This window comes from Schistocerca cancellata, chromosome 5, assembly GCF_023864275.1.
Source record: "Schistocerca cancellata isolate TAMUIC-IGC-003103 chromosome 5, iqSchCanc2.1, whole genome shotgun sequence".
NCBI classification, from domain to species: domain Eukaryota; kingdom Metazoa; phylum Arthropoda; class Insecta; order Orthoptera; family Acrididae; genus Schistocerca; species Schistocerca cancellata.
This window is the reverse complement of record NC_064630.1, coordinates 250,789,871-250,808,765: the sequence shown is the minus strand read 5'-3', so window position 1 is coordinate 250,808,765 and position 18,895 is coordinate 250,789,871.

The following is an 18,895-nucleotide window of genomic DNA, read 5'->3' as shown; positions in this document are numbered from 1 at the left end:
CGGAGCCACGGGAATTAAGCTGTTCGGAAAGGAGATGAGGTGAAGGAGAAGGTCGTCGGAAGAGAAGGACGGCCGAAAGCCACGCTGGGTAACGGGAAGGAGGCGGTGCTGGCGGAGATGCTGGTGGATGCGGCGGGTGAGGATAGATTCCAGGACCTTGCTGAAGACTGACGTAAGGCTGAACGGACGGTAGGAGGAGACGGCGGACGGCGGTTTGCCAGGTTTAAGGAACATCAGGATATGGGAGGTTTTCCACAGGTCGGGATAGTAACCGGTGGACAGGACTACATTGTAGAGCCTGGCCAGGGTGGAGAGGAAAGAGACAGGAGCTTCACGAAGGTGACGGTAGGTGACACGATCGTGAGCAGAAGCGGTGTTGCGTTTCGTGCGGAGTGTAGCAATGAGATCCTGTGTAGTGATTGGGGCATTGAGTTCCGTGAGTGCAATGTTGTCCAAGTACTGGAAACCAGGTGCGAGGGGAGGGACAGAGGTGTCAGTTCGATCGCGGACATCCGGGAAGAGGGAGTAATCGAACTGAGGATCATCAGGGATGGAAAAGACATCGGAGAGGTAAGAGGCAAAGTGATTGGCCTTACTAAGGGTGTCAGGGAAGGGGTGATCATCATGGAGAAGAGGATAGTAGGGGGAGGGTTTAGTTCCGGTAAGGTGACGGAAGGCTGACCAGAACTTGGACGAGTTTATAGGTAGGGTAGCATTTAAACGGGTGCATGTCTGTCGCCAGTCCCGGCGTTTCTTAGCCGCGAGCAAATTTCGAATGTGTCGCTGGAGTTGCCGGTGGCGTCGGAGTGTGTCCGGGTCACGCGTGTGGAGGAAGGCACGGTAGAGACGGCGGGATTCACGGAGGAGGAGGACGGCCTGTGGGGGTAAGGTAAGACGGTGGGAGTGGATGGCGACAGTAGGGACGTGGGCCTCCAGAACAGCATTTAATCCCTCGCGCAGTGACAAAAGTGGTGAGGCGGTCTGCTGTCGGGTGGACAATCGATCGGTCGGTCGGTTGGTGCCTATGTAGGGCCCTGTAGCAACGGCGAACTGTTGTCTCAAATAGCCGCTGCGAGGTTTTCAGTAGTTGACAGTAGTCGTACCGTTACTTTGATTTACGAATGTATCACTCTCGCGATTCCAGTCCGACAAATAGTATCTGTTACTGTATTAAAATAATTCCGTTGTCACTTGTATCACCTTTGGTTCTTAAATAAAACGCTCGCACTCTCTGCTACTTATTTTGTGAATCCTTCGATGAGTGACGAGTTGGAAAACTAGTACTGTTTTAGGGTAAATTAAGGTTATCTTCAGTCCATCATGTAACTCAGTTTGTTCTTAGTGAGAAATGATCTAAAAAGACAGCATTGCCTCCAACGTCAATCACGTGCAAACATAGACAAAGAAGAAAAAATCAGGATCTAACCTCCTGTCTAAGACGAGATCGTTGGAAAACAAGAATGATGGGAAAAGAGATAGCTAATGTTATTTCATTTCAACGTTGGCTTACGCAGTTTAGAAAAACCACGTAGAACTCGAATTCGGATAACCAGACGTTGATGTAACTCGTTGTTTTTCTTAATATGAGTCCTCAACCTTACTACACCACACCTACGTCTACAGTTATACTCTGAAAGTCACCTCACAGTATGTAGCAGAAGGTACTGTCACGTCCCCCTTTTTCTAACGATCACTGGGAAACTTTCGCATGAGGTCGAATCGCTCTAATTTTACCTTCACAGTCTTTTCGCGAGATATACGTACAAGGCAGCACTATAATTATTAACTCACCTACGAACGTACGCTCTCGAAACTTTCGTAACAAACCGAACCGTGGTGAAGAAAGCTTCTCTTGCAGGGTTTGCCACTGGAGTTCGCTAAGGCTCTTGGTGAAGTTTTCGCGCTTACTGAATGAACCTGGGAAGAAATACGCTGCTCTTGAATCTTCTAGCCCGCATCTCGTGGTCGTGCGGTAGCGTTCTCGCTTCCCACGCCCGGGTTCCCGGGTTCGATTCCCGGCGGGGTCAGGGATTTTCTCTGCCTCGTGATGGCTGGGTGTTGTGTGCTGTCCTTAGGTTAGTTATGTTTACGTAGTTCTAAGTTCTAGGGGACTGATGACCATAGATGTTAAGTCCCATAGTGCTCAGAGCCATTTGAACCATTTTTTGAATCTTCTATGTTTTCTCTATCGGCCCTGTCTGGTACGGATTATAGACTAAGGAGCAATATTCAGTTATCTGCCGATCGAATGTTTCGTAAGCTATTTCCTGTTTTATGGACAACATTCCCTGAGAATTCTTCAAGTGAATCTGAGTCTGGCGTCTGCCTTACCTGCGAATAGTTTCATGTAGTCGTTCCCCTTTAAAATCTCCGTACACGTACTCCTGCGTACTTTATGGATGTGACTGCTTGCAGTGACTGTTCTGCATTCGTGTAATGGTACAGTAATGTGTCTTTCTGCCTATTTATACGCAATACGTTACCTCTGTTTATGCTGAGCATCAACTGCCTCTCCCTGCATAAAGTGTCTCTCCTCTGCAGTTCTTCCCGCCTTTCGCTACAGTTTTTTAGCGTCGCTATTTCTCTGATTTCTCCGTACACAACAGCATCATCCGCAAAAAGCTTTATGGAACTACCGTCGTTATCCACTCGCCTGGTTTTTTGTAATAGAAAACGAATATAGTCACTTACCACACGATTATTACAAACCAACGTTGTAAAATGCTCGTCGTTTCGCTTGTTGGGAATTAGTGCCCTTAGGCAATTTTTACGTCAAAAGATTCGGTGTCCTGTTGCCCCTGATGCTCATTAGTATTTAACTCGTGCATCTTCATCTACGCCTACATCTACATGCACACTCCGCTAGCCGTTATGGTGCGTGGTGGACGGCACATTGTGCCCCTCCTCTACCTTTCACGCATGATATGCGGGAACAACGACTGTAGATACGCTGCCGTACATCTTCTATTTTAGCGTTGTCGTCTTTGAAGGATCGGTGTGACTCGCTGTGCAACGATGGCTCGTTGAATGTTTTGCGCAAGTTTCTCCTCAGCCCACAGAGTTGCTCTTGCTGTGTCTCCCAAAGCACTTCATTGAGAATTACCATGCTAGCAAAACAAACCCGTCACAAATCGTACAACTCTTCTCTGAATCTCTTCCACCTCTCCAGCATAATAAAAATTGGGTCAAATGGCTCTGAGCACTATGCGACTTAACATCTATGGTCATCAGTCCCCTAGAACTTAGAACTACTTAAACCTAAGTAACCTTAGGACATCACACAACACCCAGTCATCACGAAGCAGAGAAAATCCCTGACCCCGCCGGGAATCGAACCCGGGAACGCGGGCGTGGGAAGCGAGAACGCTACCGCACGGCCACGAACTGCGGACTCCAGCATAATAATTAATACAGATCACTGACTCCGTAGAGCAGTGTAAGTAAGACCGTTTACAATATGATTGATGCTGCTGTTTTGCACTACCCATCATTTAAAATTGTACACTGTTTTACTTAATACCGCCACATTAAACAACGATGGATGGTCTTTTTATGGCAGCTGATGTTACCTTAACACCACATTTTACTGTAACGGTTATAATATGTTGACAGCTTCACTTTGGATCTGTTTCTTTACAAATCAGTAAAACGAATTTTTTTGTTGGCCTTTATTATTTGAAAGGCATCATCAGTGCCCTGAAAAATGCAAATATTTGTGTCCACACTATTTTGTTTTACATTTTGGACATCGTACAGTGAAGGTATAAATAGTTCTGGCACTTTGAGATATTCTTTTACGTAGTAATAATTTACATTTCTACACGAAAATTTCGTAGATACTGCTCTAGATGCGTCCTTGTTTCTCTTTTTGTTATTCTTCTACTTTCTATTACTTTTACGTAACATAAAATCACAAAGTGCCAGAAATGTGTATAACCTCCATATACAATTTCAAATATGTAAAACAAAATAGTATAAACCCAAATACGTGTCTGTTTCAGGCCAGTGATGATGCCTTTCAAATAATGAAATCTAGTCGTGTACAACAGGAAAAATTTGTTTTTTTGTTAAGTTTTAAGATCAGACGGATCCAAAGGATAATTGTCAACGTAATATCACGTGCAACTGATGACAACAGCACAACAAAAGTTAAAGATGTACTTGATGTGCCTGCTGATACGAATGACATAGTTAATTCGTCATTTTCCCATTTTAGCTCAGTGAACGAAAACCAAAAAGGTCAACTTGGGAAAAAAATTGTTTAGTCGCGATTTTTGTACAGCCGTAGGGGGGAATGCCGTGATTAAACTATATTAATTTTCCTTTAAAAAAACCTCCTATTCACTTTTTCTCCAGGACTGATGTTTTCCCTGTTGTGCAGTGAGGCAGTGAAGGGAGGGGGGGGGGGGGCGCTCCATTGGGACTGGGGAGGGGGGACGGCAGAGAGTAATAGAAGGGGCACCGGCTTTTGCATTTCATGTTATTAAGAAAAGGACTTCCGGTGAACAGATATTTCAAGGGTCAAGTTCTCAATTCCATGAATGCTTACAAAGCTCCGCCATCGTTAATTTGCTGTCTTATTTCATACGAACCGATCAGTAGATCCAGTCAGCAGGAAAGCTGAGTAACTGTCGCCGATCGCACTCGAGATTAGCTACGCACCATGTACTTAACAACCAGTAATGACAGTAAGCCGCTTAACAATGTGATCGCCACTTCCTTCAAACGTTGACTACAGTAATAGATAGTTAGTCACAGCCATTATGACTATCCACTCGGTTTCAGTCAGGATACCAAAATTAGTTCACAGGTTCCAAGTTGGCTAGAAGTTGAATTCTAGTGCGTGTTCAGTAGCATTTAAAATAAGATGATACAAGTTCCGCCATAACCATGGATAAGTGGCAGATTCGCAGTCATTAACTGAGTGTTTCATCTCCTTTGAATGTATCCAATTCTAATAAGAAAAAACCATTCGAACTTAATCAAAGTACGTTCTCCCTGTGCGTCTTCTTCTGTTCTTATTAGCAACATTACATAGTTCTAAACGCAAAACCAAAATGCATAAATATCAAGTTGATTACTTGACATTAGGCTTTACTATCATTCCTTTGAATGGCGAGGAAGACCACAGCGTGTTTTTGATTTTAGCCAACGATAGCTTGAAGAGTATAAGAGTAAACTGTAGACAAAACATCCAGACCGTCTGAGTAAACAGTTCGATTTTTTCCAGCATCGTGATCAATAACTAAAAGGAAACGTTAGGTTCCATACAGAAGAGGTATCAGTTCTCAAGAAAGCCCACTGAACATTCAACATGTATCGTACTTAACTGCAAACCAAAATCACCATGCATTACTGATGGGAAATTAATTGTTCCTGCAGCCGTCAAAAACGTGCGAGTCTAAAGTCGTTACAACTCTCAGATAGTACTGTGGTCGTCGTATTGATGCAATAACCTCTGCTATGAAAAATTAATTTTTACCACATCTTCATGATAGCCCAAAATTCGCCCTGCAAGTTGATGACAGTACTTACATCGGAAATATGTCCCAGCTTCTTATTTTTGTACCGATCCGTCGGCAGTATTTATTAGATCTAAAAAAAGGCCCAAGGGAATGTGTGCTGTTTCTCCTTCTATAAAATTTATATACTGCCTGATACATAGGGAGGCATTAGCTTATAAAACGGTACAATCAGAATTCAGTAATGCGCTGGACGATGCCGTCAGTATTATAAATTCTGTGAAACCACGAGCTTTAAACGGTAGGCTATTTTCTGTTCTTTGCGAGGAGATGGGTTCTGCTCATGATTCCTTTCTATTCAGCACAGAGGTACATTGGTTACCTCGTGGTAAAGTTCGCGCGTTGTGGATCTGGAGGATGAAATGCGTCTTTTCCTATTGAACAGCAGTACTACATTCAAGGCTGTGTTTCTGGGTGAAAATTGGCTTCCAATGTTGTGCTACTTGGCTGACATTTTGGTAAAATGAATAGCGTTAACGTATCACTTCAAGTAGGAAATAGTGATACTGTCGTAACAGGCGACTAATCAGTCTTTGTCAGTAACAGAACATAAGGAGCTAACAGAAGTATGAAGTGATGGAAAATTTCGAAATCAATTTAAATCTAAGTCTTTTGAAAATTTCTGGGAGCGGACTCGGAACGATTATACCGATTTAGCAAGAATGGCAGTAGAATGTTATTACCCTTCGCATCAACTTACTTTTGTGTGTGTGTGTAACATCTTCCACAATGTCATTAATCAAGAAGAAATGTCTATCTCGACTGTGGCTTGAAAGTGATCTGCGAGTCACTGTTTCAGAGATAAATCCTAGATTGTATATGCTTTCTTCACTAATTCGAGCAAACACATCACACTAAATGTACACATATCGGAAAATTTCCGAATTTTGAATCATGTTCACTTTTACTCTAGTTTATTTCCTTTCTGGACGATCAGTTTAAATATAACAGTTTGAAATTGGCATTTAAATGTTGACTATTATTCTCTCGTCATTTATACTTCGTTATATTTCAAAAGTTAAAGCATTCCAACTGAACTAGAAGCAACACAGGGTGATTCAAAAAAGTTTACAAACTGACATGTCACATCGGGCATACGACAAGGATCAGTAATCACATAGGAACCGGGGGTTGCAAAGGCCATATGGGCCTACAATATGACGTTGCAGTTATTTGGTCACATGCTACAAATGGATATCCACTACAGGAGGTGCTGCATGTTCTGTCCACATTCATCGAGACACGCCTAACACCGATGCCTCATTGAACGGCGCACCCTCTCCAAGATACCTGTTATAGCTCGCAGGCATCCTGCTACCGCATGAATCCTGCCGTCTAGGTTCTCCGGCGATGTAGCAGGTATTTCATGCATAAGGCTCTTCAGAGACCCCCGATATGAAAGAATCGGTTGGGGACAGGTAGGGTGAGCGTGCTGGTCTTACGACTGGACCACCGCGACCAAGCCAACAGCTGGGAAAGGTTTCCCGCAGATGTACCTTCACTTGTCTGCTGGAATGCCTGGGGACTCCGTCGTGCTGAAATCAAATGCGGCGACGAACAGGCATAGGAACATCATTCAGCAAGTCCGGCACCACATCTCTCAGGAATCCGAGATATGTGCGACCGTGTACAGCCCAAATTAACAGTCTTAGATGCTTCCAGCCCGCATATTAAATTTGCGTTGTGAGGCGCGCGTAAATGTAACATGTGGCTTCACATCCGCCAACGTATGCCCCGAACGTTCTTCTCACCCTCGAGTAAGAAAGCAGCCTCAATGGTAAAGAGAACACTCGCTGTGAAGTTTCGGTCAACAGCGTATTCCTGCAAAAGCCACCACGCAAATCCCATGCGCTTGTTGCAGTCCCGCGGCTGCAATGGCTGGGCACGTTGGAAATGAAACGGATGCTGTCCTTCATCGTATACAATGCCCCAGACCGAGGGTTGGGGAATGTCAGTGGTGTGAGGTACACCTCGTGTACTTTTTGATGGCGTACGCTGCACCCTTTCGAGAACGCTTTCTTTAGCGCAACGGTCCGTGTTGTTCGTTGGCGACCAGCATCCGGCTTGTGCATGGGAAACGAGCTGGTTTCGCACAATCGGCGATACGGGATGGAGAGTGATGTGTGGCACGACACCTATCTGTCGGGATATTTCGCACGACACAATCGCACGGCTTCTCTTCCATTGTAGTTTGTCGCGCCATAAATCAAAAGCATCTGGGCCGTCTCGCGGTAGGTGTGGGTAGCCGTGTTACTCCCAAGCTTCCACGGTGTGGATGCGCTCCGCCCGTGTTTGTACAGCAACGTATTCTCGTGACAGCAGCGCCCTCTCGAGGCGTTCGCGTCTGTCCGTTGGTACGTGATTACTGATCCTTGCGGCGTGCCCTATGTGCCACGTCAGTTTGTAAACATTGTTTAACCGCCCCTATAGAAGGAAACAGTTAAACTTAAACTAACTAATGCGTGAACTAATTTGTAAAACTAAGTGTAATGAAATACATCTGTTTTTGCTCGATTCCAAAACAGCACACACATCACTAGTTGTCATTGATAAACTTTATTACGTTTGAATAATGCAAATGTATGATATTTTTTTAAGAAATGTAGAAGTCCGACATTCTTCAAGAACACTCTTTAATTATTATTATTACTATTATTATTATTGCTATAACTGACAGGTGCAAAAATTACAGAGAAGTAAATAGATATCGTGTGCCCCTTTTATGCCAAGTATGGGAAACGCAGAAGAAGAGAAGGAAAGTAGGCGGTGGGGGAGGGGGGGGCGAGGGGCAAGTTACGTTTCAGGAGAAGGGGGGCATGATCGAAAATGTTTTAGAACTCCTGTTGTAGTAGAAGGGAAAACTGCAGATTATTAAAAATATTATTTTAATGATATAAAATTAGATAATCGTTTTGCGAACATGAATCTGAGTGTAAGTCTTACAAACAGAATTCTTCGCAATAATTGGAACCCAAAAATCTTAGTGTCACCTGAAACCGTACATCATCGTTGAAACAGAACCTTCAGAATCTGGCTCGAAAAGTTGCGGCCTCGAAACAACATCCTCCATAAACTGTGCGGAGCTACCTGGAGATCTTCAGCAACCATCTCGCGATGTTCAGCCTGAGTTTGGTGTATTCAAGTGCTGAGTATTGTAGCATATGTTTGGATGAATGGTCGCCATACCAGGTTTGTTGTCACTCAGCCAAATACTGAAATGCACATAACACCTGCCGCAGTCAGATCTACTCCAGTTCATTGGATTCTATTCTCAAAGGTATAATGCCTCCTTATCATCAAATTTGATTACTGAAGAAATAAAATAATGGCTCATCATAAACAAAATGAAGATCAATGAAGAAAAAACCCAATGTTTGATATGCAGTCTAACCAACATTGAAGACCAAGAAAATATGGAGACTGTCAGATTACTGGGCTTCAAGATTGACAGAAAACTCTCCATGAATGATCACATTGCGTATGTATGCACCAAACTTTCTCGTGTGATATACCTCCTGAGGATGCTGAAGAGGGTAATAACTGACCAGTTTCTCACAATAGTCTACCATGCACTCTTCCACAGCCACATTAGCTATGGACTGTTTTTGTGGGGACACTCCTCAGGCTGCAAAGATGTGTTGCTACTACAAAAAAAAAAAAAGCCATCAGGAACATATCCTCCAGCAAAATACTGGACCACAGTAAGTCTATTTTCACCAGGCTAGGCCTAATGACTGTTTTTATCCAGTATGTGTTTTTCTGCCTAATTTATATAAAAGAAAATCAAAGGAGTTTTAGCATAAGACAAGAAATACATAATCATGACACTCGATGTAAGAGGAACATTGAAGTGCCAAGGTGTCGCCTATCAAGAACACAAGACAGCTTTATAACAGTCGCCCTAAAAATGTACAGTCAACTGCCTCCAGAAGTGAAATCCCTGCCACCTGAATTATTTCGGAAAAAAATTGCTCATGACTTGAAACAACATCCACAATATTCCTTGGAAGAGTTTTTCAACAGTTGTTCTAGTGAATGGACAAAATAATAAATATTGTTATGTTTTATATATAATTTTGCCTAAATTTAATCTTCTTTTTATGTTCTCAGTTAACTGCACATTTAATTGTGTGTTTTACTTAAAGTACATATTTTGCCAAAACGAAACTTTGTGTGTGATCCATATAGTTTTGTAAACATTTTGCTTTATGGTATTTTCATTCGCTGCTATGAAGTTTTACCTTCCTGTTTAGTTGTATTTCATTTTCTCTATGTTCTATGTGTTTTTGTGCACTGCATAAATATTTTCTTTTGTTTGTAATATAAATTTTGTATGTGGTGTTGTATAAATGTTAGTTGATAAACATTGTATTTGTGACGCAGTCTGTCCAGCCATGGCCGGTAAACGACGAAGATATAGTAATAAAGTAATAAAGTGATCTGCTGTCCTTATGAGGGAATTCTACAAAATCTCCAAGACTGATAGTCTACCTGTGTATAGTGACCTGCCACGTTTTAATCTTAAAACATTCAAATCGCGGCACTCAACCCTGGGTGAGGATGCTGAGTGGATGCCCAGCAGTTTAAATCTCTGGAAGAATGGAAAGGTCGATGGGAAGCAGTAGCAGATTACATCTTTACAGGTGCTAGACTTCCAAGAAGGTCACACAAGATCTGGCCTACCCTGAACAGGGTCAGAACGGGCTACGGCCTGTGCGCAAATGCTCTCCACAAGTCGCCTAATCCAGGTTGCGACACCATACTATTCATCGCATTGTCAGTGACTGCAAGATTCGAACCTTTCTGCTGGCAACTCGAGATTCTGTGAGCTGGACTGAAGGACTGGATATCCAGTTGCGAAGCACAACCAATACAAAGTCTCTCATTTGTAAATATATATGGGTTCCTGTAGTCATGTCCTAGTTCATGAACCATGGGCAACGTATGAGTGGCCAAGTAAGTGGTCCCGACAGTGGAATAAGGCAGGGCATCTCGGGCATATTCTGAGTCGTGGTCACCTTTGTGCTCATACGGCAAAGACTACCAAATCCACCGGTTAGTCCCTCAACCGTTAGGGGTAATACCCAATGGGACTCAGGGCAAGTAAGGCTAGCAACCTGCTTCCCTGGTACATTAAATATGATGCTGGCAACAATCAGAGCAAAATACCTCGGACCTTTGGAGGTGACGGAGTCCCACCTCTAACTGACAAACCAGGGACTCCTAAGATACGACTTGGCAAACAAATGGTAATGAGATGGGGAGCTATTAATATCAATGGGGGCTACTCTGGGAAGAAGGTAGAGCTGGCAGAGGCTGCAAGTAAGATGGGGCTGGACGTTTTAGCTGTTAGTGACATTCGGGTAAGGGGTGAGAAAGAAGACGAAGTGGGAGAATATAAGGTCTACCTGTCAGGAGTCAAAGCACGAACAGCACAATCGGGTGTAGGGCTTTACATCAGGAAATAAATGGAACCCATCGTAGTTGCAATAAGGTATGTAAACGAACGACTGATGTGGATAGATTTGACAGTGTCAAGCAAGAAAATTAGTATTGTGTCAGTATATTCGCATTGTGAAGGGACAGATCAAGATAAGATGGATAGTTTTTATGAGGCACTCAGTGATGTAGTTGTTAGAGTAAAGGACAAGGACAGTGTTCTGCTCATGGGTGATTCTAACGCCAGGATTGGAAATCGAACAGAAGGGTATGAAAAGGTTATGGGTAAATTTGGAGAGGATATGGAGGCCAACAGGAACGGGAAACAACTCTTGGATTTCTGTGCCAGTATGGGCTTAGTAATCACAAACTCCTTTTTTAAACATAAGAACATTCACCGGTGTACTTGGGAAGGCAGGGGAACCAGATCTGTCATTGACTATATAATAACAGATCAGGAATTCAGGAAGGTTGTGAGGGACTCACGTGTATTCAGGGAATTCTTTGATGACACTGATCTTTATTTAATTTGCAGTGAAATTGGGATTGTGAGGCCGAAAGTGCTGGAGGTCAGGTCCGTATGTAGGAGGATAGGAGTGGAGAAACTTCAGGATAAGGAAATCAGGCACAAGTACATAACAGCGATCTCAGAAAGGTACCAGTTAGTTGAATGTAGTCAATTACAGTCATTGGAAAAGGAATGGACAAGGTACAGGGACACAGTGCTAGAAGTGGCTGAAGAATGTCTTGGAACAGTAGTGTGTAAAAGTAGGAATGACACAGTCAAGGCAGCCTGTAAAAGGAAAAAGAAGGCGTATCAAAAATGGCTACATACTAGAACTCAGGTAGACAGAGAAAGTTATGTTGAAGAAAGAAACAAAGCCAAACAGATAATTGCAGCATCCAAGAAGAAATCTTGGGAAGACTTTGGAAGCAGGTTGGAGACTATGGGTCAAGCTGCTGGAAAACCATTCTGGAGTGTAATTAGCAGTCTTCGACAGGGAGGTAAGAAGGAAATGATAAGTATTTTGGACAGGTCAGGAAAACTGCTGGTGAATCCTGTGGATGCCTTGGGCAGATGGAGGGAATATTTTGAAGAGTTGCTCAATGTAGGTGAAAATACGATCAGTAATGTTTCAGATTTCGAGGCAGAATGGGATAGGAATGATGATGGAAATAGGATCACATTTGAGGAAGTGGAAAAAATGGTCAATAGATTGCAGCGCAATAAAGCAGCTGGGGTGGATGAAATTAAGTCGGAATTCATCAAATACAGTAGAATGTCAGGTCTTCAATGGCTACACAGGATAATTGAAATGGCCTGGGAGTCGGGACAGGTTCCATCAGACTGGACAAAAGCAAAAATCACACCAATCTTTAAACATGGAAACAGAAAATATTGTAACAACTACTGAGGTATCTCTTTAATCAGCGTTGTGGGTAAAATCTTCTCAGGTATTGTTGAAAGGAAAGTGCGAGTATTAGTTGAGGACCAATTGGATGAAAATCAGTGTGGGTTTAGGCTTCTTAGAGGTTGTCTGGACCAGATCTTTAGCTTACGGCAAATAATGGAGAAGTGTTATGAGTGGAACAGGGAATTGTATCTATGCTTTATAGATCTAGAAAAGGCATATGACCGGGCTCCTAGGAGGAAGTTATTGTCTGTTCTACGAGATTATGGAATAGGAGGCAAATTTTTGCAAGCAATTAAAGGTCTTTACATGGATAGTCAGGCAGCAGTTAGAGTTGACGGTAAATTGAGTTCATGGTTCAGAGTAGTTTCAGGGGTAAGACAAGGCTGCAACCTGTCTCCACTGTTGTTCATAGTATTTATGGATCATATGTTGAAAACAATAGACTGGCTGGGTGAGATTAAGATATGTGAACACAAAATAAGCAGTCTTGCATATGCGGATGACTTAGTTGTGATGGCAGATTCGATTGAAAGTTTGCAAAGTAATATTTCAGAGCTAGATCAGAAATGTAAGGACTATGGTATGAAGATTAGCATCTCCAAAACGAAAGTAATGTCAGTGGGAAAGAAATATAAACGGATTGAGTGCCAAATAGGAGGAACGAAGTTAGAACAGGTGGACGGTTTCAAGTACTTAGGATGCATATTCTCACAGGATGGCAACATAGTGAAAGAACTGGAAGCGAGGTGTAGCAAAGCTAATGCAGTGAGCGCTCAGCTACGATCTACTCTCTTCTGCAAGAAGGAAGTCAGTACCAAGACCAAGTTATCTGTGCACCGTTCAATCTTTCGACCAACTTTGTTGTATGGGAGCGAAAGCTGGGTGGATTCGGGTTACCTTATCAACAAGGTTGAGGTTTGAGGTTACGGATATGAAAGTAGCTAAGATGATTGCAGGTACTAGTAGATGGGAACAATGGCAGGAGGGTGTCCACAATGAGGAAATAAAAAAAAATACTGGGAATGAACTCCATAGATGTAGCAGTCAGGGCGAACAGGCTTAGATGGTGGGGTCATGTTACACGCATGGGAGAAGCAAGGTTACGCAAGAGACTCATGGGTTCAGCAGTAGAGGGTAGGAGGAGTCGGGGCAGACCAAGGAGAAGGTACCTGGATTCGGTTAAGAATGATTTTGAAGTAATAGGTTTAACATCAGAAGAGGCACCAATGTTAGCACTGAATAGGAGATCGTGGAGGAATTTTATAAGGGGGCTATGCTCCAGACCGAACGCTGAAAGGCATAATCAGTCTTAAATGATGATGATGATGATGATGTATAGTATATGTAATCACTGATATGTCTGTTCTAGACACACGCTAGATAAAAAAATGTGTTTCTAAATGAAGGGGTCAGTAACAAATTTAAAATATGTTTGCCACGTCTAAACGCATTACAACTTACTAAGGGATAATTTATGTTCTGCGAGTGTAACAGAATGGAGGAAGTGAGGGTGGACGGTAAAAGTTTGCTCCTCTTCTTTGTAGGTCGAAGAAATGAAGAGCAGCGAGTAGACAAGTCCCCACTCTCTCTACTTCATTACGCTACAAAAAACCACTGCAGGGTAGTTCACAAAGTTTTATTAACTTTTTCGCAGCTCGTTTTATGAATCATTGGCTCCGCAGTGCCCGACATTCTCAGCTGTTTATTTTCCTCAAACTTTTTTAGCACAACGTTCAAAACAAATATTAGTTGCTAATAACAGTAACACAAGAACAGCATATTGACAGATGCTGTGTGGACCTCTGCACACTGTTCTACGCTGGTAGAGGGGAAATTGATTCTCAGTGATCCTGTTCGGATGTTGTAGCGTTCTTCCGGGAAAGACTGTTTCCTCCGCCGCGAGTGCTGCTCGCTTTTCAGTTTATAGCCGCACTATAATTTTCAGCTTGTGTGTGTGTGTGTGTGTGTGTGTGTGTGTGTGTGTGTGTGTGTGTTTGTGTGTGTGTTTGTATGTGTGTGTGTTCGTGTGTAATTTCAAAGGGACCAAACTGCCGAGGTCATACTTTTCAGCATTCTCTGGCCAGTTCGGCTATGTGAGTAGGCAAAATAACTTCAGTGAGCGCGTATTTATATGGTGGAATTATTTCCAGTTTGTTATAAGAGTACTCATCGCAGATGTTCAGATAACTGTTATGTAAAATACACTGAAGAGCCAAACAAAGTAGTACAACTGCCTAATATCGTGTATGGCCCCCGTGAGTGTGCAGGAGTACCGCAACACGACGTGGTATGGACTCCACTAATGACTGAAGTAGTGGTGGAGGGAATTTGCACCATGAGTCCTGCCGCGCTGTCCATAAGTCCGTAAGAGTACGGGTGGATGGAGATCTCTTCTGAACAACACGTTGCAAGTCATCCCAGATATGGCCAATAATGATCATGTCTGGGGAGTTTAGTGGCCAGCGAAAGTGTTTAAACTCAGAGCAGTGTTCCTGGAGCCACTCTGTAGCAATTGGCCGGCCGGTGTGGCCGAGCGGTTGCAGGCGCTACAGTCTGGAACCGCGCTACCGCTACGGTCGCAGGTTCGAATCCTGCCTCGGGCATGGATGTGTGTGATGTCCTTAGGTTAGATAGGTTTAAATAGTTCTAAGTTCTAGGGGACTGATGACCACTGCAGTTAAGTCCCATAGTGCTCAGAGCCATTTGAACCATTTGAACTTGTCTTACACAGGCATTGCCGGCGGCAGCGTCATATTCTGCTTCTTTACGTATCTCTGTATTTGAAGAAGCATGCCTATACCAGTTTCCTTGGCGCTTCAGTGCACGTTCCTGTAAACAATGGCTGAGAAGTGTTTAACTTGTTTGATGTTGTCAGTGGCCTACGTAAATATCACATCTTGCTGTTATCTACCGTTGATAACGTGTTGTAAAGTCGTGTGACAGTGTTGTAGCCACTTGGTGGTGAATCGACGAATCACCAGAAAGGTACTGCACTTCTCTCGCACTGAATAGTGTTACTAATAGGTTACATAAATCTTTTCTATTCAGAAATTGCGACATTTGTAGAGTAGGCTGTACTGAGTGGAACCACTTATCAAACGTGCACAGTACATCTTGTAGTTTAGTTGTGGATGTGTCTGACGGATTAAAAATGGTCGTGTTCAGAACTAGAACGATATTCTGATGTAATTCATTGTTTGATATATACTGACCCACTTGAAGTTCCAAACACCTATGTAACCTACTTCTCTTACAGAGGGATCCAATTTAAGCCTGTTATTCTTATCAAGTGCTGGAAGAACTGAGGCTGAGGTCAAGTATCTGTTATCTCTCATTCAGCGTTAATTATTCAGGCCATTGACAATGGAGATAACGAAATCAACATTGTCGAATACATATTGCCAGAATGTTACACTTGCTATAGGCTCCTCAGTGTCGTACACAGTTGAGAGCCCCACTGAGGAGCTTTCGTACATAAAAGCTCACTTAACACCTGCAAATAAATACTCACTTAATAAAATGGAAATAATGCCACTATATAAACAAGAGCTCAGTTAAGGTATTTTGTCTGTTTACTTGACAGAACTGGGCAGGAAATCGAACAGCGCTTGTGGTGGGGGAGGTTACCTTTTCCGGTAGAACATTACAGCTGCAGTACAGGATGACAAACGATCAATTTCCCTCTAGCAGGTCGGCCGGGGTGGCCGAGCGGTTCTAGGCGCTACAGTCTGAAACCGCGTGACCGCTGCGGTCGCAGGTTCGAATCCTGCCTCGGACATGGATGTGTGTGATGTCCTTAGGTTACATAGGTTTAAGTAGTTCTAAGTTCTAGGGGACTGATGACCTCAGAAGTTGAGTCCCATAGTGCTCAGAGCCATTTGAACCCTCTAGCAGTATAAAATAGCGCGCGAAGACTTGTGTAGAATCTGTCTTCATGTCTTTATCGGATTAACATTATCAGTAATTCATACTTTTATTCATTTTAGTGTTAAAGCACTTTGTGGAAAATAATCACCAGAGGACATGACCGCACAGTGCGTAGCCAATGATTCATAAAACGAGCTGCGGAAGGGTTGGTACAACTTTGTGAAATAGCCTGTAGTGGCTTCTTGTGACGTAGTGCAATGGAGAAATGGTTCAAATGGCTCTAAGCACTATGGGACTTAACATCTGAGACCATCAGTCACCTAGACTTAGAACTACTTAAACGTAAGTAACCTAAGGACATCACACACATCCATGTCGAAGGCAGGATTCGAACCTGCAACCGTAACAGCAGCGTGGTTCCGGACTGAAGCGCATAGAACCGCTCGGCCACAGCGGCCGGCTGCAATGGAGAGACTGGGGAGTCACCTATTTATTCTTCTATTTGCAGACCTTTGAAGGAGGGACCGCATGAGTGCAATTAAGAGGCGTACGCTCCTCTCACGCCTCTAAGCATCACTCCCCCCCCCCCCCCCTTTCCACACTATTATTCCACCGGGACATTATGTTTCCCTCTCTTAATACGGTTCTTCTGCGCTTAGCTTGTAAGTAGGCTATGTAAGTAGGCTGTTTAGGTTCTTATATTGGTAACGCCGCCGCCACGTAGCGCTCTCTGTATGAAAATCACTGGCTGTGCTGTGTGCAGTCTGTGGCTAGTTTGCATTGTTGTCCGCCATTGCAGTGTTGGGCAGCTGGATGTGAACAGCGCGTAGCGTTGCGCAGTTGGAGGCGAGCCGCCAGCAGTGGTGGATGTGGGGAAGTGAGATGGCGGATTTTTGAGAATGGATAATCTGGACGTGTGTCCATCAGAAACAGCACATTTGTTAGAGTGGATGTCATGAACTGCTATATATATTATGACTATTAAGGTAAATACATTGTTTGTTCTCTATTAAAATCTTTCATTTGCTAACTAAGCCTACTAGTAGTTAGTGCCTTCCGTAGTTTGAATCTGTTATTTAGCTGGCAGTAGTGGCGCTCGCTGTTTTGCTGTAGCTTGAGTAACGAAGATTTTTGTGAGGTAAGTGATTTGTGAAAGGTATAGGTTAATGTTAGTCAGGGCCATTCTTTTGTAGGGATTTTTGAAAGTCAGATTACGTTGCGCTAAAAATATTGTATGTCAGTTTAAGCACAGGCTTGTATAATTTGTTCTAAGGGGACGTTTCATATGAAAGTGATTTGAGAAAGGTGTAGGTTAATGTTAGTCAGGGCCATTCTTTTGTAGGGATTTTTGAAAGTCAGATTACGTTGCGCTAAAAATATTGTATGTCAGTTTAAGCACAGGCTTGTATAATTTGTTCTAAGGGGACGTTTCATATGAAAGTGATTTGAGAAAGGTGTAGGTTAATGTTAGTCAGGGCCATTCTTTTGTAGGGATTTTTGAAAGTCAGATTGCGTTGCGCTAAAACTATTGTATGTCAGTTTAAGCACAGTCTTGTATAATTTGTTCTAAGGGGACGTTTCAAGCTTTGGTAACCATATATAATATTTGTTCATAACGCACTTAATTTAATAGTGAACATTAATTTTATATCATTCAACACTATTTTTAATAATCTGCTATTTTTGTCATGCCCTATAACATGGGAAAAGTCCTAGAGAAAAATGAGTAGGACCATTTTTATAGGAAGTGTAATGTGTTATAATGTCTAACTAGGAAATTTTTTCTAGACGCCGGGGTTTTCGAGTTTTTCAAGAAAAACGTAAAAAAAAATTGCCTTTAAACTCCCTCACACCGATGCTCGTACCCCACCGGTCATAATTTTTAGTACGTTGTTCATTACGTTTCCTCCTACCACTCCACAAAGACTGGCAACTACGTGCTGAAATACAACGCAGCATAGATTAATCCAATGTTGTCTTCTTGCTTTATTGCAGATTCACCATTCATTGTCCGCCACTCGTGGTCTCGCGGTAGCGTTCTCGCTTCCCGAGCACGGGGTCCCGGGTTCGATTCCCGGCGGGGTCAGGGATTTTCACCTGCCTCGAGATGACTGGGTGTTTGTGTTGTCCTCATCATTTCATCATCATCCAGGAAAGTGGCGAAATTGGACCGAGCAAAGACTGGGTAATTGTACGGGCGCTGATAACCACGCAGTTGAGCGCCCCACAAACCAAACATCATCATCATCATCATCACCATTCATTTTCGGACATACAAAGCCTGACCAAAAAAGGTAAGCACACAGACGACGTGGTCACATGTCAACTTCGCGCACTTATACACCATCGGTGGATAGATAAATAGAAAAAAACCTAAAAACTTAACTCCGTCCGAACAGGCGTCCGAAGATCTAACGGTACCAACCGGCCGCCGTGTCGTCCTCAAACCGATAGGCGTCACTGGATGCGTAGATGGTCAGCACACCACTCTCCCGGCCGTTGTCAATTTTCTTGACCGGAGCCGCTGTTTCTCTCTTAAGTAGCTCCTCAGCTGGCCTCACAAGAGCTAGTGCAACCCGCTTGCCAAGTGCACTCGGCAGACTCGGACCAATCCAAATACTAGCCAAGCTCGACATTCCGAAACTTCAGTTA